This window comes from Mustela putorius, unplaced genomic scaffold (assembly GCF_011764305.1).
Source record: "Mustela putorius furo isolate JIRA1106 unplaced genomic scaffold, ASM1176430v1.1 tig00000129_pilon_pilon_pilon, whole genome shotgun sequence".
In the NCBI taxonomy this organism is placed as follows: Eukaryota; Metazoa; Chordata; class Mammalia; order Carnivora; family Mustelidae; genus Mustela; species Mustela putorius.
Window position 1 is genome coordinate 30,182,844 of NW_025421290.1, and position 25,125 is coordinate 30,207,968.

Below are 25,125 nucleotides of genomic sequence, written 5' to 3' on the forward strand. Positions count from 1 at the left end.
TACTTTAGTTTCCACAACTGTGAGAGAACAAATTTATGTTGCTTGGAGATACCTAGTTTGTGGTACTTTCTTTGGGCATCCCTAGGAACTGAGTAAGAATGGACTGTCACTGGAGAAGTATAAATACAGAAATATCACCTGACTTCAGTTTTAACTATTATTCTGGATGCATTAGAGATACTAGGCAGTCTGGGGGCAAAGAGATTGAGGGTATGGAATCAGGAAACCAATTAGAAACACAGGGCAGCATTTAAAGGCAGAGAGGATGGCAGATGGACCAGACAGACAGAATAATGGAGAGGGTGAGAAGGAGTTGGATCATTTATATATGTCATTAATTCAAATTAACAGAATTTGCTGATGGATTGGATGTGGAGCATGAAAGAGAAAGAGCAGTGAGAAAAACTCCCAACTAGACTGACTAGCCAGAAGTAGGGAGAAAGCTATGGGTGAGGAATTTGGAGTTAAAATCAGCAGTTGTGTTTGGGAAGTGTTGAGTGTGAGATGTTTACGAGATATCTGAGCACAGGTAATGAGTAGGTACTTTGATATATGAGTCAGAAATTTAGGCAGAGATTCATGTTGGAGATAAATTTTAGGAGACACTGGCATATAAAAGGTATTTAAAGTAATAAGCCCAGGTCAGAAAACTGAGGGTTTGTGAAAAAAAGATAAAGGGAAGTTCAGCTCATAGTTAATGAGAGAGATCAGCAGATAATGGAGAAAAAGAGTAACCTATGAGGCACTGGCAAAATTAAAAGAGAATTAAGTACTGACTTCTGGAAAATAGTCTTTTTGTTGTTGTTGTTTATTACTATTACATGAAACTTCTATTACAGGTGCATTTTATTGAGAGAAGTCATAGAATATAAATTGTACACTAGGAAGATATCAATAGTTACTTTTTAACTTTATATGAAGCAGGTGAAATGTATCTGATGATCGCCTGGTAAAAATAAGTGAAAATTCAGGGAACTTAAATGTTTATTTTATTGGACTGTAAATAGAAGACTTCCTCTCCATGCAATTAGTTTAGATATGTGTCTGATACATTTCTCAGCCTAGAAGAGGTATCTCCTCATGAAAAGAGTACTTCAAATCATGTCACTAGAAAATTCCTGTAGCTCGATTTTTTTCATCTTAAAGGATGAGAGGACATAAACAACAACATAAACATATCTTAAGGACATAAACAACAACAACAACAGAAGAAGAAGAAAGAGTAACACGATTCGGTGGATATTCTGGACCCTTGTATTCTGTGGAGACTAGATCTAGATATCCATGATATCTGTAACTTTTCCATTCTGTGTAGAGATTACAGAGAAAAAAAAATAGGTCTCCATTTGAACCCAAATTATTCTATGGGATCAGTTAGGTCCCAACCGGAAATGGATGAACTATGAAAAATAGTGGCTAATTTATAAAGGGGTACTTATAAGGAAACAGAAAGAATAGCGCACTTATCCAAAGCTTATAGTAACCAACTCATAGGTCTAACGGGATGAGGGAGACAGATTGGCCAGCAGAACCCAAAAGGACATCGTTGTATAATCAAATCCTTTGACGGAAATAGTCAACATTGGTCAAGGCACAGAGCCAGCTTGAGGTAATCTCACAAGCAAGGAGGCAGGGAACTATAAATGCGTTGCCCTCAGTTGTCTTCTTTCCCCTGTTCTCTTGCTTTTTAGCAGGAGCTCTAACAGATGTCAGAGAAGATAGGAATTTTTAATATAATCCCTGAAGGTCAGCCTTGCAGGGAAAAGAACCTGGTCGAAAAGGAGGAACAGTGACTAGAAAGAGGACAAATGAAGCTCTCTTGCACACTCAACTTTTTCTGGTTTGGTGCCCTTTCAGTTAGTTTGTTTCATACCTCTGCTGAAGAAATAATCCATGATTAGGTGAAGAGGTTCTCTCCTGCCATCGAAAGTCAGTCTTCTATTAAGCAGATAAACTTTCCTTTGGCCACTCAGAAATAGTCCTGACTGAGAACCATTTTAAAAATTAGCATCGCACAAGAGCTAGTGCTCTCTATCAATCTATGGCTTGCTTATACAGCATTACTAGTTGCTTGCATGTGAATAAGATAAACCCATCAATGTTAAATAATGAAGTGATAATATTAATACTTAGACTAATTCTATTTTAAAAAGAAGTGCCTGTAATATTCTTCTTTTTTTTTTTTTTTCTTTTCAAAAGGCAAGTGTATCTTCTTTATAAAAATCGCAAATACAAAGATGATAGCCCGATTCTGGGAAGACAAGAAAAATTAAGAAAATGGCAACTACACATGTGATAGACAAATGTGACATTTCTGAGAGACATTACTTATACTGAAATTTCACCATGAGGATCTCCAGTTCAAGGTCCAGTCTCCTAAAAGCAACCAGTGCTGGAGTTGACATTATTATATAGTCCTCACACTTCCATAATCAGTATCCATTTTACTTTCCCTGTTAGAAAAATAGAAAAGTCAATGTTCACATTTAAGGACCATCAAGTTTATTAATACATTCCTGTAATATGTTTGTCATCCTTGGTGTGTTCACAGTCTATGGTATTTTTAAAAGCACTGTCATAGCTTTTCAGGCTGGTCCCGTTTGGTGGTTTGGATATCCGGGACATTCCATTCAAAATGCCCTGAGTGAACAATGATGACCATATTGGTAACCCTTTTTTCTGAGGTTCATCTCCACAAGGTGGGATCCATTATTCATGTTGATGACATTCCAATAACACGCTGCATGATTTTACACTGAGTGAGCAATCCAACAGCCTAGACTAAGAAAGAGAAAGGAATTAAAATTAAAGGTTAATGTCACTTTTTATAGTAGGTTGGCTCTTTTAAAACAGATGTACAAAAAGGTGGCCACTAAAGTCTGGTGTATTTATTAAGCATGGAGACATCTGAAATGCACAATGTCAAGGTGGAGCTTTCCTCCCAGGAAGAGGAGTTACATAGAGTCTCCGTGGCAGCTGGCCTTTCCCACTGAAGCTGTCAGCCTGCCTGAGTTCTAATGACTTGGACTTTAGTTGTAATTTCTTCTTGGATATGAAGTCAAATTCAAAAACTGTGGTAAAAATATGATAGTGGAATAAAAATATAGTCTCCTTAGTGAACAGTGCCCATTTATAACAAAATATAAGGTTAGTCAACTATGTGAAAAATCTCCAAACTCCAAAACCTTTAAGTGAAAATGAGAGCTTCTGTTATTCTTGTAAGAACCAACGAAATGAATCACCTCTCAATAATAAGCCGGTGGCATAAAGCACCAGTTACTTTCCTTCCCCAGGCTGCTCTTAACATGAGCCAGGAAATCATGTCCATCTTGGTGCATTCAAATTGCTGGCTTTCTTCTGATACAAAAAATATACATACTCTAACATTAAAAATTAGTAAAGGTGGGATTCCTGAGTGGCTCAGTCGGTTAAGTGACTAAGTCTTGGTTTAGGTTTAACTTGTATCTCCGGGTGGTGAGATCAAGCCCCATGAAGGGCTCCATGCTCAAGTCAGAGTCTGTCTGAGATTCCTACCCCCTCCTTTTCCCTCCACTCCACTCTTCCCCTGCTCCCCTGTGTGCATGCATTCTCTCTCTCTCTCATATAGATAAATAAGTAAATATTTTTTTAAAAGTAATAAAGGTGGTATTTTGCACATCTACCCAACTATTGACAAAGCCATTCTATCTTGTAACTTCCGATATACATATTTGGTACAATAAATGACAAAACCCTAAGTTGTAATTTTGATTTCCAAAATTTACTTCAATTTAGGAAAAAGCCAATATTAATATATTTAAAAGTCTGACAAAATTAGTCAGCCTTATGTGTGAAATAAGCAGTCACATGCAACAATTTTGTAGAACTATAATTTTAATATATTGGTTGGTGCGCACAGTCCATTGATTTGTTTGTGCTTTGGATGTTTGCTGGCATAATGAATGGTTTCCATATGAATTGAAAAATTCTAGGCAAAAGATATGGGTTTGCCAGTGAATCAATATTTAGAAAAATATACAGGCCATGGCTACACTTACACATTGGTCTAATATATTAGCTTGGAACACACTTTGTATGTGCATGCAATATGCTGATTTCTTTATTAACTCCATGTTTAAATAAGTGCCATCATTATAACCTTCCTCCTCAAAGAAATGAGACTTAAAATTGAGTTGACTTAGGAGGTTAAATTGCTGTCATTATCAGAATATGAACTTGTGATAAATATAAACTTGGGATCTTAAAAATATATATATAAACTTGGGATAAATCTTGTTCTATCTAGCCACATCTGTATTATTTCAACACAACATTTGCATAGATTGGAGAAGGCAAAAGAGAGACTTCATCTCTCTTTCAATTTATTGTAACAAATTACAGGAAATACAAATTATTAACATATGAACAAAAAGAACTCTACGCAGGACTTTTAGCAGCAGCACGAGGTCATGAGATGAAGGAGACCATCTTGGATTTAGAGAGCAAAAACTTAGGATTCAGTCCTTTCCCCAACACACTGCTGGGTTCTGTTTTCCTTATTGTCACTCCAAGAAAGTTCACCTTATCCTCAATAATAAAATGGTCATTTTTACATGGCTACTCATGGAGCCACTGAAAGGATCAACATTTGCACAGGAGGTCTGTAAAACGTGTTCCATATGAAGAGTAAATGTTGGTTGGTGTTTACAGTTCTGAAACCAGATGGCATGGGCTCATGGTGCACATTCTTAACTTTCTAGGTGTTTTTTTTTATTTATAATTTTCATGTAGTTTTATTGGAATATAATCATATATCATAAAAGCCTGAAATTCAGGTTTTTCTTTTAGTGTATTCACAGGTTTCTGTGACCATCACCATCATCTTGTTTCAAAATATTACAGAGCCTAAAAAGAAACCCTGTCCCCATTAGCAGCCACTCTCAATTCTTCCCTATTCCAATACCCTACAGTAATCAACCTATTTTCTGGCTCTCTGGATTTGCCTATTTTGATTATTTCATACAAATGGAATCATACAATATGTGGTCTTTTGTGACTGACATTTGTTGTTGGTATAATGTTTTCAAAGCAAATTTCAAAGCATTTTCATTATCAAATGCTTTCAACCATGATGTAGCATGTGTCAGTATTTTATTTTTTTTTTTTAAATCTCCAAATGATATTCCATTATATAGATATACCATATTCTGGTTATCCATTTATGGCTGAATAATACTTGAATTGTTTCCACTTTTTCGTTAATTTGCATAATGCTGCTATAACAGCCAGGTACATGTTTTTGTATGGAAATACATTTCATTTCTATTGACTATATGCATAGGAGTGGAATTGCTTGGTTGTATGGAAACTCTATCTATAAGATTTTAAGGAACTGCCAAACTATTTCTTCTAAAGTTGCTTGGACATTTTAAAATATCACCAATATATGGGGATTCAAATTTCTACACATTTCCTTAACATTCTTTATGGTCTTTCTGTTTTATTTTAGCTATTCTAGGGGATGGGAAAGGATTTTAACTTGTATTTCCTTAGTGACTGATGATATTGAGCATATTTTGGGGTTTTTGTAGGTTATTTATATATCTCCTTGGAAAAATGACTATTCAAATCCTTTAGTTTTAAGGGGGTCAATTGCCTTTTTATGATTTATTTGAAAGTGTCCTTTACACATTCTAGATGAAAACCCTTATCAGATGTATGATTTACAAACATTTTCTCCTATTCTCTGTATTGTATTTTTTCTTTCTTAATGGTGCACTTTGAAGCACAAGAGTTTAATTTTGATGAAGTGTAATCTATTTTTTTTTATTTTGTCACCTATGCTTTTCATGTAATATTCAATAAACTGTTGCCTAATCCAAGGTCATGAAAAAGTATCCCATTTTTTGCAATTTCTACTTTAGCTCTTGCATTTAGGCTTGTAATTCATTTTAAATTAATTTTTGTATATGGTGTGAGGTAAGGGTCTAACCTTATTTTTATGTAGATATCCAGGAGTCTCAGCCCCATTCGTTGAAAAGACTATTCTTACCTCATTACAATGTCCTGGAACTTATGTCTAAAATCAATTAACCAAAAATGTCTGCCTGCCTGCCTTTTTCCCACTCTCCCTCTTTCCCTCTCTCTTTTTTGTTTTCCTTCATTTCTGTGACTATCAGTTTCATTATTTATAAACATGGCATTGTGTTAATATCAAGTGCTTTTGTTAAAGACTATGTGAGACTATGTAAATTCCATATGTATAAGTTTATAACAAACAGTACTGTACCATAAGGGTATAATTAAAATAATTACAATGGTTTTAGGTTCAGGGCTTCTTTGCCCTCTCAGTACAGGTGGATGTTTAGATAAGCAGTGATGAATGGAACTGGTCTGATGTCTGGAGCCTCAGGATCTATGTTGCAGTTGGTACAATAAATAACCCTGTGGTTTGGCAGGTCATACCATCTTCCCTCAAGCTGACCTAATTGCTTGATTTCAATTCCTTGAAACTACCTCTGGTTTTGAGTGCATCTTATTGACATAAACATGGGATTTCTTGATGATGGAAATGATAACAGCAAAATATAGTTGGTCTGACCATAACATCACCAAATATAAACTTCTCTTCTTTAAAGCAGAGAGATGATATAGAAAATTTATGAGAGAAAGTCAATCTTTTTAACAGAACACATACTTTAAGTAAATGAAATCTTTCCTATGGCACAAAGGCAGCCCTCCAGCAACTGCAAACAAGGGAATCAAGCACTGAGTTTTCAAATGACATCATATGTACTCAGTTCTGCTTTCACTTTAAGTGATTTTCAGTGTATTCAAGCACAGTGTGCAGCTTATTTATCATAAAGCTAAAATCCATAAAAGTCCTTCAAAGGTTTCAATAAACTTATGAAAAGGTATTTTTCAAAAGAAAAGCCAACTGGCAATTCATATTTCTCATGTTTCTCAAATTTCTCACAAATTTGTTGCCATGATCCTCTTTGACTCTACAAATACTACAGTTCTCCCTGGCACATTGATTACCTTGGAGAAATATATTCATTTGACCAGATAAATAGCTAGAGTTGGGAAGAAGTCTAATTTAAAAAAAGAATATAAATTTAGAGGTATCACCCCATGTTCCCTATATTCAAATGAACTTAATTTAAGGCACATGTATTCTGTCATGTTCAGAGGATATATTATAATTAGTATAATGTGCATTATACTCAGAAGCCAATTACTTTACTCTAAGGACATGCCATTGGATTTATCTAAAGTAACAGAAATGCTCCGAGTTAATTAAGTTTGTCTTATGCTAACAAGAAACTGTGTCATATTATAGAAAGATTTTAGAATACTAAAAGGTCAATCTTTACTGTAAAAAAATCTGCACATAAATGTTTTATGAGAGATTGGCATAGAATAACATATGAACAAAACTGTAATCTGTGCTTAGTCCTTTAATTGGATTTTTTTTTAAAGTTCTGTATTTTAATTAGGATGGTTTCTGCTTTAGGTAGCAGAACACCAGATATAAGCTTTACATGTAGAAGATAAGTTAGTGATATATATGCTGAAAGTTCAGAAGTGGCTGAGGCTTGGCATTTGGCTTAATCTAGTCTCCTTTGATCTTCCATGTGATTTTCAAATGAAGGCAGTCGATTCAGGCTTATCAACCACATATATGGTCATTCAGGGGAAGAGAGAGTTGCTGCTGCTGCTGCTGCTGCTTCTTCTTCTTTTTCTTCTTTTTTTTCCATATAGGCAGGGAGCTGTCTTTCCCAATATTCCATAACAGAAATGTTCTCTTTACCCTTGTTTGAATTATGTTACATTACTGTTTTTTTTTAAGCAATCCCAGCAATCAAGTAAAAGATTCAGAAGGTAGCTACCTTAGACTTTACTTTCTGAAAAAAAAAAAAAATCATTTTGGCATAGGGTTGGGGGGATGAAGTACCTTCAAAGCATTCTGGACTCAGCAGACTTTGGGACCAATATCCCTCAAGCACAGGGAGTATGTGTATGTGTGTCTGTGTCTGTGTGTGTCTGCGTGTTTGTGTATGTATGTGTATGCAGTAGAGAAAGAGGAGAGCAGGTTGTATGCTTGAATAAAACGAGGAAAAGTTTAGAAGGCAAAAAGTAGGAATTTATTGAGTAGGAGGCCAACAATATCTACCATACTCTGCAAACAAGTGTTATGGAAATACTTGAGATGGTGAAGCACACTCATCTATAAGGGTTTTCTTTGTTCTGCATAACAAGAGTAATAAAAATCTACCTTAAAAGAATATCCCAAAAGTCAAATTCTGCACCTTCTGTATGCCACTTAACCACTACATGTAAACAAGGGTTCATTTGATTACACCAGAACAATTAATTTTTTCAGAAAGTCAAACCATATCTTCTCCCTATCTCATAGAACCGTATGTTGCCCTATAGCTAAATTTACTCTTCTTGCCTCACTTCCTCTCACACATACCACACTTACTATACTCCTACATCTTTGCTCACGTCATGCAACATATTCCATGTGTCTTTTTTCCTATTCAGGTTCTATTCATGTGTCAAACTCATCTTTGCTCTGCAGACTTTCCTATCTACATTAGGGCATATGAAGGGTCTTTCCTGATCTCCAAAGTAAATTCTCGTCTTATGTACTACTTTTGTTATTCATGCATTCACAAATTGTTGACAAAATTCAAATTTCAATTCAAAATTCAAAAAATATGTTGACAAAGTATTAACGGGGAAGACCCTATTCTAGGTATTCAGGATAGAAATATTTTCAAATGGAAGTTCTAGAATATGTGTGTATATGTGTGTGTTTGTATGCTTATATCCCCCTCATATATCTCAAGTAAGTTTCAGTTTTCTTAAGTGTTAAAGGTATTTTATCGATTTGTTTCCATCCCCACAATCTATTGTCAGTTTTGCCCTAAGAGAGAAGAGATGAGGCAGGAAGGTACGAAACACCAAAAATCGTGTGGCTTGATTTTCATGCTTCCATGGCCCAGGCAGGCAAAAATAGGATGTTATTGAATTACCATGGCCAAGGTAGGACAGTTTCAAGCAACTCTGAAAGTTTAGTATGTATTTTAGGAAACTAAAAGCCCTTGTTTTGGGGAAATGTTGACTTTTTAGCCAAGTTATAGCTGAATTGATAGAATTTTATTTGTTTGGAACTCTTTTGACTATAACATGGGTTTGGGTCTAGTTTCATGGTTTCTAGTAGTTCATTTTTTCCCTTGATGTAGCAGTGTCTAATTAACTTCTTTCTTACCCCGATAAACTGAGGTTACCTGTACCAGAAAGTTCTAAATGTTACATATTAAAAATGACAACATGCCTGCCACCCCAATGTACATACACACGCACACACACATACACACACACACACAAACACACACAGAATCTCTGGCCAAACAGCAGATTATCTATCAACCTGAATGGGAAGTCTTAATTCTTCAGAGTCTCAAGAGGTGAAAATTATGACCTAGTTCCTTGGTGCTGGACGCGTATTGACCTTAGTGTGGACACATAATTAATCGACATACCAATTCAAAGGTAACCTATGGAGTCACAAATTTTCCATATAAAGGAGACATTTTGCTTCTTTCATCTAGTCTTGCTAACTTCATAAATTGTTTTTCCACTACTTAATTATTATGTGAAGAAATGAACATTTCATCCCGTATACACTCCCTAGGAGACAGATTTTTTAAATACACACAAGATTTATATTCATGTATAACCTATTTCAAACCTATCCTTACCTTTGTCATCTACATCTTATTCCATGCAAATCCAGATGGGAGTAAAGGAGTGAAGTTAGAGGTTAACCACCCCCCCCGCCTTATCATGCTGAGTGAGATGTGTGATTTCCACCATTTAGGACTGAGTGATGAGTTTGCCATTAATTAATTTGACTGACTGAGTAATGTGGCACTCCTTCCCTTGATTTTGACAACTATAAAATGGCAATTCTGGATGAGAGAAAAATTAGATTCCTTTTATCACTTATGTCTGTGATGGTACGCTTATATATTTAGAGTTGAACTGTGAGCAAGCAGGATTTTGTAGGACACAAAGGAAGCAAAAGAAATATGTAGGATAAAAAGGAGTGGAGAAGGCAATTCAGCTCTTTCATCTCAGTGATGCGCTAGTATGCTAGAGATGGCCAACTCTTATCTGAACATTTTTTTTAAATATTTGATTTATTTATTTGACAGACAGAGATCACAGGTAGGCAGAGAGGCAGGTAGAGAGGGGAGGGGGTAGCAGGATCCCCGCTAAGCAGAGAACCCGATGTGGGGCTCGATCCCAGGACCCTAGGATCATACCTGAGCCGAAGGCAGAGGCTTTAGCCCACTGAGCCACCCAGGTGCCCCATGTTTTTAAATTAATAAAATATGTCTCCTTTGTGCTTAGTGCTAGAATATTATATAATCCATCAAGTATGGAAAATTAGTGGTAACACTTTGATTGAGGCAAAGTCTTGAGCTATTTTACATTGTTCCTATCTTTTTGAGGTTTATCACTTTAGTGTGCAAGTATGCTTGAGTATGTTTTATAGTTGAATCCATGAGCTGTGAGAAACTGAATTGTCATTTGGGGATACCTAGTTATATAATATTTATTTTCAGACTTAATACATACCCTGTGCCTTTTATTGAACAATAATTTGGAGCATTACAACTAAAACTTCAGCTGCAGCTTAAAGCTGAGATATTTAGACAAAGTATGATTACTCTAAGGGAAATTCAAAAATTTTTAATCACTTCCGAAACATGTGGTAAGCTGGTGTTATATTGGAAATGAATTTAATCTAAACATGCTATGGTTTATGAACACTGTCAAAGCCAAACACAACATAATGAAACTTCATTTTAGTGTGCTCCCATTTGATATTTTCTAACATTTACCATTTGTTTATTAGATTTGTATAGCACCTATTATCCAAATAACTCAAAACATCGTTCAAAGAATATTAAACCAAGGCCCTTTGTATCAAACTCTCCTGAAAAGATTGGGACAACAGGAGAAAAATTTTGATAAGCCACACGCACAGAAAAGAAATGTCAGCCAGAACCTATGAGACAATTTGGTTCCATAAAATGGTTTCAGGTACTACATCTCTGGACAATGATAGTTCACTCTAACTGGATTATGAACTCAAAATTTAAGTAGTTCTGATCAGCCCTGGGTTGTCAGATAAGTTCCATTGATTTCATGTGCATTTACCAAAAAAAAAAAAATCAAATTTGTGACATTAATTAATTAAATATGACATTGAGATTTGCAGTTTCCTACTATTAAAAAAAATCTTATATTTAAAATCACTTTGTGTTTTGCAATTACAGATAAGTTTTAGTAATATTTGGAATCAGCACTTAAACTGCAATATTGCATAGTAATTATCTTAAACTCACATGGGAAATGCTTTCATTCTTTGAGATAGGCACAAAACTTCCAAACAGCAGCTTGGTATTCTTTCCAATGGCATTGAGTGCATAGTTTCTCTATCATAGTCTTTCTCCCCTATTATCAGCATTCTTCTATAGATGTAAGACCAGATAATTTTAGAATTGAACTAGCCTCTAGAGTTCATTTAGTGTTACTCCTTCATTTTGAAAATGAAGATACTTGAGACCCAGAGATTTTAGATAACTTGTCTAAGCTCACTGTCTCAGTTTCTCACAGAGCTGGAGCCAGGTTGATTTCCAGCTTAATCATCTTTCCTCTTTAAAACAGCACTTTTCATAAATTGCTCTGGTATTTAAAAATCTCATTTCCAAGCAACCGAAGGCATGAGTATTTGTTGGGCTCACAATGAACCTTGAGTGTTTCACATCTCTTTCACTGTGATTAAACTTTGCTATCCAACGCTGGGTATAATGTGACCAACCTCATTTGTCATACTTTGTTGATGCTGCTGTTCAGGGATCCTGACTAGGGAGTTAACATTTCATGCAGTTTGAGTTCTTGTCTTTGAACAGTAAATTCACCCAAGACATCTTTGAGCCAATACAGCATGCCTATCTCAATGCCTATCTCTCACTGATAGAGATGTTTTTCACACCTCTGTGCTCTGCCAGGGACCCTGCCAATTAACTATCCAGTCCAATCATTTTATTTTACAGCAGAGGACCAGAGATGTTAAGTGTCCTGCACAAGGTGACAGTCCTGGTCAGCAAGCACTTTTGACTCTCTTGTGTTTGTTTTATTTTATACCTAGGCACTGATCTTGAAGTTAGTTAAGAAAATGGTCTTGAAATCTGGTCTTTCTGCACCACAGCTTAACTCCGTGACTTGATAACTGATAGATCTCGTTCTGGTTAATTAAGCACACAAGTTTCCGTGAACACATTTATAAAATTGAGATGATAATTGTGCTAATCTCATAGAGTATGGTGAACATTTATTGATTGTATTTTATTACACTGATTTTAGTGCTTCTCAGCAGTTGCATCAATTAAAACACAGACACACACACACACACACACACACACACACAAAACTATTATATCATTCTATACTATTCTAGCCACAGGAATATTTCCAGAAAATTACTGCAAAAACTGTGAGTAAAATTATTTGAGAGTGAAAATCCTAATGTTATATTAATTGACAGGTCCTGTCCCAAATTCTTCAAATCCACACCTTTTAATACTTGCTTGGATTTGTATTTTCAAGTCCTCTTCATTTAACCATGTTATAGCCTTAAGGGTGAAATGGATCCAGGTAGGAAATACAGTAAGGTATCTAGTGGAATTACTAGTTTGTAAAGTGACATGTTCAAATTTTCTACTCTTCATGCAATTGTACCGTAATTTTACCAATTAACGAATGACAGAACAGAAAATGGATAATGCTTCTCCCTGACTGTGGAGACATTGAGCTATTGCTTTTTCTTTTCTCTTCATCCTTTCCTTGCTCAGAGTAGCATCTACTCAGTGTTTTTGTTCAGCACATTGAAACAGTGTGACGCCATTTTGAAATATCCACTTAAAGGTTGGGGTGGTTAACCATAGGCATTTAAGCAAATACAAAAGTAGGGTAATTGATCCACAAATTACCAGATTATGCAAATCATAATAAACAACAAAGGATAGTATACTCGTGATTTTACTAATAAGATATAGTCATTTATGAGCATAGCTTTGATTTATACATATATGTTTGAACAGAAGCAGACTGGTCATATCAAATTGTGGAAATGAACCAATGGTCTATTTCTTACTTTTCTTTGTATTCACTCTTTGAAAGGACCCCTTTATTATTGTATTGTATTGTATTGTATTGTATTGTATTGTATTTCTTATCAGTGTTCCAAAATCATTGCTTATACCCCACCTCCAGTGGCCCATGCAATACGTGCCCTCCATAATACCCACCACCAGGGTCACCAACCCCCTCCAAAACAGTTTGTTTCTCAGAGTCCACAGTCTCTCATGGTTTGTCTCCCCACTCCAATTTCCCCCAACTCACTTCTTCTCTCTATCTCCCAATGTCTTCTGTGCTATTCCTTATGCTCCACAAGTAAGTGGAACCATATGATAATTGACTCTCTCTGTTTGACTTATTTCACTCAGCATAATCTCCTCTAGTCCCGTCCATGTTGATACAAAAGTTGCTATTCATCCTTTCTGATAGAGGCATAATTGCCCATTGTGTATATGGACCATTTCTTCTTTATCCATTTGTCTGTTGAAGGGCATCTTGGTTCTTTCCACAGTTTGGTGACAGTGGCTATTGCTTCTATAAACATTGGAGTACAGATGGCCCTTCTTTTTACTACATCTGTATCTTTGGGGTAAATACCCAATAGTGCAATTTCAGGGCCATAGGGAAGCTCTATTTTTAATTTCTAAGGAATCGCCACACTGTTCTCCAAAGTGGCTGCACCAACTTGCATTCCCACTGACGGTGTAAGAGGGTTCCCCTTTCTCTACATCCTCTCCAACACTTAAAATTGTTTGCTGTCTTGTTGATTTTGGCCATTCTAACTGGTGTAAGGTGGTATCTCAGTGTGGTTTTAATTTTAATCTCCCTGATGGCTAATGATAATGAACATTTGTTCATGTGTTTGTTATCCATTTGTATGTCTTCTTTGGAGAACTGTCTGTTCGTGTCTTCTGCCCATTTTTGATGTGATTATCTGTTTTGTGTGTGCTGAGTTTGAGGAGTTCTTTATAGATTTTGGATATCAGCCTTTTGTCTGTAGTGTCATTTGCGAATATCTTCTCCCATTCCATGGACTGCCTCTTCGTTTTGTTGACTATTTCCTTTGCTGTGCAGAAGCTTTTGTTCTGAATGAAGTCCCAAAAATTCATTTTCACTTTTGTTTTCTTTGCCTTTGGAGACATATCTTGAAAGAAGTTGCTGTGATCAATGTGGAAGACGTTACTGCCTATGTTCTCTAGGATTTTTATATATTCCTGCTTTACATTAAGGTATTTTATCCATTTTGATTTTATCTTTGTGTATGGTGTAAGAGAACAGACAAGTGAAAGGACCCCTTTATTCTCTTCTCCCTCCCCCACTTCACTCTCTTGTTTCCTTAGTACTTTACCATGAAATTCTGGATAACTCCTGTATTAGTCACCTGTAATAGTAGTTGCACATAGTAATCATTATTGATTGGTAAAGTGATTATAATCTTAGTATTAATTATATTCAATTTTGTATCCCCTATTTCAGTTGGAATGATGGTTAGTATCAAAGCTGCATGGGAGATTTTGTTGTTTGGTTCATTTCCTTTAAAAATTGTTGGGGAGAAGAGCAAGTGTCAGTTTGCCACTAAGTTCTGGAAGAAGCTTTTGGAAGTGCTCTAGCTTCTTCTCTTCCAGTACCTTTATTGGAACAATGAAACTGAAAACCTAGTAATCACTCTATTTAGAGACAGGAACAAGGAGCATTATAATTGTGCAGGTGAAGTATGGGTGTTGGAAAATTACTAACATTCTTTGCGAAGTAAATATAAAGTTAATTGCTATAAATGCCAGCTACATATATCTAATATGTAGTTATTATGTAAATGGATAATTTTGAAATTGAAAACATTACTTTTAAATATGTATGTGTATGTGTGTGCTCACGGGGACAGAAAGAGAGAAAAAGAGAGAGAGAGAGAGAAGAGAGGGAGAGTTTCCTTATATTCCATAAAACTCTGGTAACATAGACTGGGCTATTGTGTCTTTGTTAATTTTGAGTTTTATAGAATAATTTAGAACTCACACTTAAAACACAAAGAATAGAGGCAGCAGTTGGATTACACTCCTAATAATAAGGGCAATGTGCAATGACTGAAAGTTCCCTAAAGAGTGCTTGATAAAAGTTCTGATACAATAATAACAAAAGTTCAAAAGTATATGTATCTCTCTTAATTTACAGTGTATCATTTTAAATAGAAAAAATCTGTTTGGATGATGGTTTCATGTGTTTTTTAAAATTATATGAAAAAAAAGAAATTTAAAATAACTCCATCCTGATGGACAATCCATAAAAATGTGCTTTGTTGTATATATCTGGTAAATAATTCACTCAGTAAATTCAGAGAGAAAATCGCTGTCTGAATGTTAGTATCTATAAATGGATTTCTCAACATATCTCTTTCCCTAGAAACTTAGCATTATATTCATCTATGTTAAATAAGCCTCTTAACATAAATGTTTAAAAACTTTGTAAAAGAATGATTCACAGTATTTTCTGTAAACACAATGCTTTCATTATACTATTAAATACTAAATATATTATGACAGATTATAATATGTAATTAATTCTGAGGTTAAGAAGATTTTAGGGATTCAAACTCTACAACTTCAATTGTTATTTATTTTTGTGTGCTCTGATCCTTTGTAAATGTCCAGATTCTCTAAGGTTATGACAAATAATGAATGTATTTATGAACTGTCTTCTTTACTGTGAAATTTCTAGGAGTGTCACCTAATACCAGCTCACACCCTACACATGATTCCCTCCAATGTCAGTCACTTTACCAAAGAAGCAACTAAATTCATTATTTTTATGCTAGCATAAATTCTCCATATTGCTGTCTCAAATGCAGTCCCATGGTGTCCCTCGACATGTGTTCCTACCTGCACACTTCAGATGGATACGAACTTGTCTTGGTGATGGTGCTGTATAAAACTGAAAGAAGAACCTGTACTTCCAGATTGGCTGTATTCTCCAAATTTATTGCCAAAATCACTGGGGGCCTGCAACATCTTCATCAATTTCTGAATTAATAGCATTTTTATGATTACACTCTGAATCATGTTAAAGGAACATATGCTTTTGATTGCTTCTTCATCAAAATAGTCTGGGTAGAAAAATTTTAGGTGTATAATTCCTTCTATTAAACCACAAGATATGAACCCAAGGTGATGGCCTTCTCTGGGTAGGCAATTCAAGGAGCTTTATGTACAATGTGCAATACTTAATGTCACATTTACTTCAAAATCCAATTGTGCTATGATGGGGGTCTGTGCAAAACACAGAAACCCAAAAGAGTTAGATTTTCTGTAAATGCCATCTTGCGCTGCAGCATCTCAAGTTCGTTCCATAAGTCACCTGTCTGTAGGACATGCAATTAGCCCATCAGTATAATTTCAGTGTCGGTTGTCCTGGGAGTGATCATCCTGCTATATTCCCTTTTGAGGCTGACATTCCAGAGAAAGTTTCCCTGTTCTCACTCCCTTGGTATCTGCCACTCATCAAAGGCTATCTTCTGTAGAAAACGGCCAGCTACGATGAAAACAAATCAGTTCTGTTTACATCTTAGCCAGGAAGAAAATTCATGACTAATTATGTCAGTCTTGGATTAGAAAAGAAAAAAAAAAGTGTAGCTATAAAATTAAGGATGCTAAGACACAAGATGAAGCCAAAGGATGAGATTCAAGAGAAGACAGAGCCACAGATGCTGCAGGCAGGATTAAGGTATCTGGTCCACAGTAAAATGGCATAGAGTGCCTGTAAATCAGAAACTGGGAAGGGTAGTTTCCCCTGGAAGACACTTATACTGCAGGGATTAAGAGATCAGAAATCAGGAAAAATCTCAAAGAACCATGAACTAAAAGGGGAGTGCTGGGTGAGCAGGAAACAGCTGTATTATAGCAAACCCGGGAAACCTTGAAACTTCCCAGAGGAGGAAATTATCTCTCTCCATCAAGATGCTTCATGATGCTTAGTGCAAAATTACTTTTCAGCTGGGACTAGCCTTGAACTTGGAAGAGGAAACAAGTAAATTGTAACTTCTTACTGAAGCTAAAACTAAAAGAAAATAAGCACTGGGACATAAATTAATGCCTAAAGTATTTGTGGCTAAAACTTTAGTGAAGTTATATTGATGCTTTTTAACTACATTTTTACTTTTCACTCTATTTATGGATTCTAGTTATTCACTCATCCCTCCATTTTAACTTCTACTGATTACAGAACCGGCTTAAAGGTTTACTGTTTATGTGGAAGATCTGTGTCATCTTAGTAATGTACTTTTTACAACAAAGGTCATTCAGGGAACCTGAATGTTGCTCCCATTTTTCTCAGTTGTATCTTTCTCAACTTTCTTTTCCACATGTGTAAAATGGGAATAATAGTATCAACGTCAGGGCTTTGTGGGAATTATTTAAGATAATATATATAAAGAGCTCAAGTACCTTTCCCTTTCCCGGCATTGTGCTGTGTTGTGAAGACACACAATGATCCTCATTAGTGGTTTAAATTCCACATCTGTAAAATGTTTTCCTGTTTGATTTCCAAATCAGTGATGTTTCCCAGGGCATTGTCTTTGTTTTATATTTCTCCTCCCCCAGAAACTAGCTCAATATATGGTAAATAACAAGTATTCAACAGAATGAATTTGAGTTATTTTATATCCTTGTGAGGTAAATCAGGCAGCTGTATAACATCTATCCTAGCCAAACACCAGAAGTCCAAAACCGTTATTTATAAGGCCCAAGAGTCACACAGCTAGGTCATGGTGAAGGCTAGTCAATGTTTTAGTCTTTGATTCTTTCCAGAATGGATTCTCCCCCACATATGCACAATCCACAACTTGTTGATTTTATAGGAAGATAACTAAGCAGAAAGACAAGACTGATAAATCTGGGCTTTGAAAAAAATAAGCATATAATTTTTATTTCAGTGATGAATTGTAAAGAAATCCTGAAGATAAGCATCTCCCATGAGGAGGTATATAACTGATGAACAAAAGCGCAGAAAGTGGATGAACTCCAGATTCTTCTTTTTCTCTGTATAATGTGCTCTAGACTTCCAGTTAGTTTACAGTTTCTTTTCCTGCTAATGGGTTAAATAAGTAATCCTTTATCTAAAACTAAAAAAGGCAATTAATAATTCACCATTGGATCCTACTTGCTAAAAATAACCTTGTAAAGTATATTTTTAGGCATCTAATATTTAGGCCATACATCTTGTCCTGATATATTATTTTAAATTATTTTTCCCATGAATACAAAATGTAGGCTGATTTGTCCATATTCCATGTGTCACATACTATATGGAAAATGGTTTGGGGATTAACAGGGCTGTAAGTTATTTTAAATGGAATTATACTTTTGTTTTGTTAGTGTAGAATAATTAATTAGTTAATTATTAATTAATTAAAATAATTAATGATTATTAATCTTTTAGGGCCCTTTTCCCATTTGAAAGCTCACTGCTTTGACATTCAGATATTAGTGATTATCTTTTCCTTTCCCTTTTTTCCCATTAAAATGAAAACGTAAAATTTGATCTTAGAAATTGGAGACACTTTAGAGTTCACTGGGTCAACCTCTCACTCTGTGCAGAAATGACCAGTATAATAGTTTGGATAGGTATTCACCCAGCTTCGGCTTCAACTCTTAAAATGAGTATCTCCTCAGCGGCTGTTGTCATTTGAAGTGGTCTGAATGGACTCTTCTTCAGCACATTGAAAGTAAATTCAGTTACTGCAATTTCTAGATTGTGAGTGCAGTTCTGCAAGGAATGACCTGGAATGCCTAATTCCTCTTTTTGCATGTGACTTTCTAGTATTTGGAGAAAATTGTTGTGTCTCATCAAAAGTCTTTTACAATGAAGTTGTCCAAATTCAACTATCTTTCTTGTGATATGCTTTTCAGACATGTTTATATCCTAGTCTCTCTAGCCAAGTATTAAATTCTTAAAATACATCATCTCAAACTCACCGAAATATTTCAGATGTTCTTTAATCATGTCCAGAATACCATGCCAAGTTGTCTTTTTATTTCAGGAAACATTTTTTTTTTCAAATTAATTCAGCCAAATATGTTCACCACTTTTGACAGCTGTACCATATTGCTTCCTCTTTCTGAACACACAACAAATACAAGTTTTAGGTAGAGAATTAGTAGCCCTTATTCTCTAATGGGGGATTTATTCTCTTAAATTGATTTGTGGAATATAGATAGATAGATAGATAGATAGATAGATAGATATAGGTATAGATAACTTTGCATTTCTTTTTCTTTTGTTTGGGCTGATTATTCCAGTAATTGGAGGTCCAGTGCACACATAGGTACCATATAAGAACATATGCTCTACTACTGTCTGCTGCTTGGGGTCTAATCCTGGTTCTGACACCAGTTAGCTGTGTATTTGTGGGCAAGGCAATCAGCATCACTAAATTTATTAATCTGCAAAACAGGAAAAATAACACCAGCTACTGATAAAGTAGATGAAGTTTGTAAACCAATTATATCAGTGCTTGACATATGAAAATTGTGAAAAAAAACCTTTGCTATTATCACTGTCAGTATTAAAGTTACTAAACACCTGCGTGACTCAGTCAGTTAAGCAGCCAATTCAATTCTGGCTCAGGTCATGATCTCAGGGTCCTGTCATTGAGCCCTACTTCAACCCCTATGTTGGCCCCATATGGTGCCCAACACCACCCAGCTTCTTGCTCTGTGGGGAATACACTTGAGATTCTCTCTCTCGCCCTCTGCCCCTCTCCCCTCTCATGCACAGGCGCCCATCCACACATGCTCTCTGTCTCAAATAGCTAAATAAATATTTTAAAAAATAAATAAAGTCACTAGCTGTCCCAATGAGTGTGGTACTGCATGCAAATATATAGCTGTTATGCATTTATAAAGCTGTAGTCAGAGTCGTGCACAAAGAACAACGAAGTAGATTAGAGCCTGCCTCTAGTATTATTATTAAACTTGTAGGGCCCTTTCCCCATTTAAAAACTCACTGCTTTGACATTCAGGCAAACTCCCCTTATACAACTGCTGCTGACTATGATATTCTTTTGGAATTGTTTACACAAAATATATTTTTTGAATGTATATCAAGTCCCTAAATTTTATCTTTAGAAATCAGTTTTTTCCAAGTTAAAAAACATCAGAAATATATGTACTTGTTCCCAGTTTTGTTATCCTGCTCTCTTATTTCTTATTTTATGAAGGTCACAGTCACATTTTTAAAAAATTTCATGCATTCATTCAACACACTTTTTGAATTCCTACCATCATAATATAAGTTTCTTTAGTCTCAATGAGTTAATGATCCATGAGACAAACTATACATGATCTTGCATTTTAATGTTCAATTTATGTACAAATTTTAATAAAAGCATGAACAAGAAGATGATGGCTTATCTCATTAAGACTTTTCAGTTCCTTGATATCTAATTTTCATTAGAAATCCTGAGGTGTTTCCCACAAATCTCTGGACATATTATGTATGCAGCTCTATTATAGCACCATGTTTTCTCTTAGCCTCTCTAGGAAGCTCTTTTTTATATTAATAAAGAAATTAGAAGAAAAATAATTTTCAAAAGCTTTAAGCTTTCCTTGCCATCTTTTAACTATAGCTGCCCAAAGACTGGATCCATTGATGCTTTCTTTGAGTTATAACCTAGTGTATAAAGATCTACTCTAGGGACGCCTGGGTGGCTCAGTTGGTTAAGCAGCTGCCTTCAACTCAGGTCATGATCCCAGTGTCCTGGGATCAAGTCCCACATCGGGCTCCTAGCTTGGCGGGAAGCCTGCTTCTCCCTCTACCTCTGCTTGTGCTCGCTCATGCTGTCACTCTCTCTCTCTCTCTCTGACAAGTAAATAATTAAAATCCTAAAAAAAAAAAAAGATCTACTTTACTCTTGGCATGCTTAAAATCCTTTCATGGTTTTGTTTATAATTTTATTGGAAATATGTATAATTTTATATGTGCTATTTTAAATAAGAATATAAAAGGATCATGTGAATACCAAATAACTTAAGACACAGAACATTTCAGAAGCTTTCAAGTCCTCAGTACGTCTCTCTTCAATCACACTGTGCTTTCCACTCAATGATAACCATTCTGGCTTATGCATTAGTAATTCTCCTGTTTTCCTTTATAATTTCACTTCATATGTGAAACTCTCTAAATAATATGCATATATGTACAAATATATTAGGTATATTCTGCAATTTCTTATAAATTCAAATTGCTATAGTTTATATCGTTTGAAATGGATTTTGTTCAATATTATACTTTTGAAAATGAATTAATGTTCAATTTCAATATTGAAAATTCACTTTCAATTTTTGAAATTTCATCTTTTTTTTTTTTTTAATTTTGTTTTAGAAGTGCCTGGGTGACTCAGTCTGTTAAACATCTTCCTGCTCCTCGGGTCATGATCCCAGGGTCCTGAGATCAAGCCCAGAGTCAGGGTCCCTGCTCAGTGAGGAGCCTGATTGTGCTTGCTCTCTCTCTCTGTCAAATAAATAAAATAAAATATTTAAAAAATATATTTCTTCTTGAAGTGGAGATAACAAAATGCCTAAGTGAAGAGATAAAACAAGGAGAATGACCTAGGCACTGCAATGTAATATTAGGCTATTACTGACCTGCTGATAATATGTCAGAAAGAGGATCATCTGCTCCTGGACCATAAAAGACTGCAGGTAGGTGAAACCTGGATTAGGAGGCACTACTGTATACATAAGCTCCAGATGTATTATACATGATGATATTTTTATGTCTCCCTGGAGCATACAGATAATACTATCTTTTGTGATATATACCTTGGAGATAAATTGCTGAAGCTTAGTATTTGCATCCTTACATTACTAGCTAATGCCACATTATTTTCCCTAGTGATCGCATCAGTGTATATTCTCATTAACAGTATGTTATACCTTGCCTAACTTCACTACCTCACCAGTATTCCTGGATTCTATAATATTCGCAAATTTCAAGAACATGAATTTACATTTATTTGTGACTTTATCTTAATGGGTGCCTCTTACGGTAAGATGGTAGAAACTTCTAAGGAAGCCAATCATCTTTATCTGGGAAAGAACTACCCATCTTTAAGGTAGATAGGCAAGAGACACTCTGAGGCTAGACAGCAGCCTTGAAATTTGGCAAAAGAATAACCGTAAAAATAGCTAGGAGGCAAGAGGGAGCATGGGGCATCTCAGGAGCTTGAAGAATTTCAGAAGGCTGAGGAGGAAGGGCATCAGGGACCAAGATAAAAGAGCACTGGGTCGTGTTTAAAAGAATTTGAGAATCATTTAGGGAGTTTGAGCTTTATTCAGTAAATAAGTCTCATGAAAAAAGAAGACTTACAATGTTTTCCATGGGAGAGCTCATTACAACACTTGAGTGTAGAAAGACTACTCGGGTCACAGCTCTGGAAGTGGACCAGCTGGAGGTGGAACCGACACTTAGTGACAGAGATAAAAGTGGCCCCAAAGGAAGGTACCGTGTGGGAACCAGGAGAAATGGGCAGATTGTAGAGCTGATCTGGAGATGAGCTGATGAATAGAAAGGAAGAAAAAAAAGAAAAAGAATCAAGGATGAGTCAGGTTTTTACAACAAAATCAAGGATGAAGGTAGGATTTTGACAGGGGGATATGCAATCTAAGACCTGTTCAATTTACCAGGTGGATATCCACATGCATATATATATACGCAGTAGAGGAGGTGAGTCTCCTACTAAGGGAAGAGAAACAGATTTAGAGTTTACTGGTACAGATACCCAAAATTACTGGTTTTACAAAATTTTAGCTATTAATGCATAGTTTCCAATGGGGCAAACATCTTATTTACTCTGGGATCTTCAGAAATTTAAGGTATCAAAAATAATAACAGTGACAATATATTTTAAAACATATGCATACACATCCCAGCCTGCGAACTTACTAGCTTCTTACGTTGAAGAACAATTTTTTTTTAAAGATTTTCTTTATTTATTTGAGAGAGAGGGAGCATGAGCAGGAGGAGTGGGAGAAGGAGCAGCAGACTCCCCACTGAGCTGGGAGCTAAATGTGGGACTCAATCCACAGGACTCTGGGATCATAACCTGAGCCCAAGGCAGATGCTTAACTGACTGTATCACCCACGTGCCCCTGAAGAACCATTCTTATGTTCAGTAGTATCCTTGGGCTTCTACAAAACTAAATCTGTGAAGGAAGATTTGAAGAAGTAGCTGTCTCAGCCCAGGCCTTTCAGGGAACAAAGTTTCTTTTATATTTTAGAATTCTACCTTTTCTGCTCTGGCCATTCTATACAAGGGTCTTTCAGAATAAGAATAGTGACATTAACTTGTGAAGGTAGGATTTATCAAAAACTAATTTCACTTGTGTGACAACTTTTTTTCTTGTTGCTAATGTTTTCTAGTTATTGGTATGTGGGTAGATGACTCCTTAGGGAGACACTTCCAGGGGTATGAGGAAACTTATAGATCAGATTTTTTTAACAGCCATCTAGTGGACATCTTGACCACTGAGTTACTTCTTGTGGTGCCATCATATGCAATTTGTAGGATGTTTGGTGGCATAGATGGCCTCTACCTACTACACACTGTGACACACCTGCTTTGAGTCATGACAATCAATAATGTCTCCAAAGGTTGCCAAAGACTCCTGATGAAGTAGATTAAAATCATCCACAGTTGCTGTTAGAACTACATCTGTGGATATATGAGAAATAAAAAGTTAAGATATGTTTCAAGAACTACCAGTTGTCCATGGCAATGAAGAGTAACCCTTTTATATCTTATTCCATTTTATAATTTCTCATTCCCTTAACCAAAAAACAGGTTAACAAGAGATTTGTGAGTGTTTTAGCTGCAAGTTGTTCTTTCAACAAGTGGGAGTTTCTCCACTAAGAAATGCCCACCTTGACAGCCGTTCACAGAATTAGGTAGCCTGTGGAAATGTGCTACAGTGGAAATGAATTGGTCTCATCCACTGTGACTGAACCACATGAAGGATGAAGCTACTTTAGTAACATGACTGGCAGCCCAGACACCTTATTCTTGAACTTTAACAAGGATGTGCCCGGTTAGGATGGGGAAGAAATTGGTTGTCAACTGTTGCTTTTAACAGTAGGTATTGTTATGGGGGACATCTTTCTGTTAAACTAGAGTTATTATTGTTGTATTTGTTCTTCATTTACTTGGTTTAGTGCTGTCTAGCATTTTGCAAATTCCTGCTTCCCAGTTATATAGAAAGCCTTCTGATGGTACTTACACAGCTGATCAGCTAGAAAAGGTGTGCCATCCTTCTTTTTTTTTTTTTTTTTTTTAAATATTTTATTTATTTATTTGACAGAGAGAGATCACAAGTAGGCAGAGAGGCAGGCAGAGAGAGAGAGAGGGGAGGAAGCATCCTTCTTTTTCACCTGTTTTAACAGAAAGAATGTATGTGATTGTGTTGGGGGCTGGAGTACGTATGTTTTCCAGGTAAAATTTAAAAACATGATTTTGAAAATTGCAGAGAACTAAGCCAGTGTTATAAATTAAATTTGCTGACACACAGTCAGGCATGAGATGTGTCTTCCAAATGCTGATTTCTACTTGTACTCCTTTTAAACCGGGATAGATATTTGTTTAAACCTGAGAAATGTAGAATCTAGTACCAGAAGAAGAAAGTTTTATTTGAATGATTATGTGCAATGGAATTGTGACAGATGCTGAATAAATAAAAATGAATAACAGGAATATGATTTTCCAGACAACTGTGCACAAAGGGCTGTAACAGATTATTTTAAGCTTTTAGTTTTTGAATAAACCTCTTCAATATCTTATAATTTCTTGCCCATAGATTCCAAAATTCAACCTGTCATTAAAGATATCGCTTTTCTTTGTTTTTTTTTTTTTCTCATTCCCAACTCCTGCAAGAAAAACAC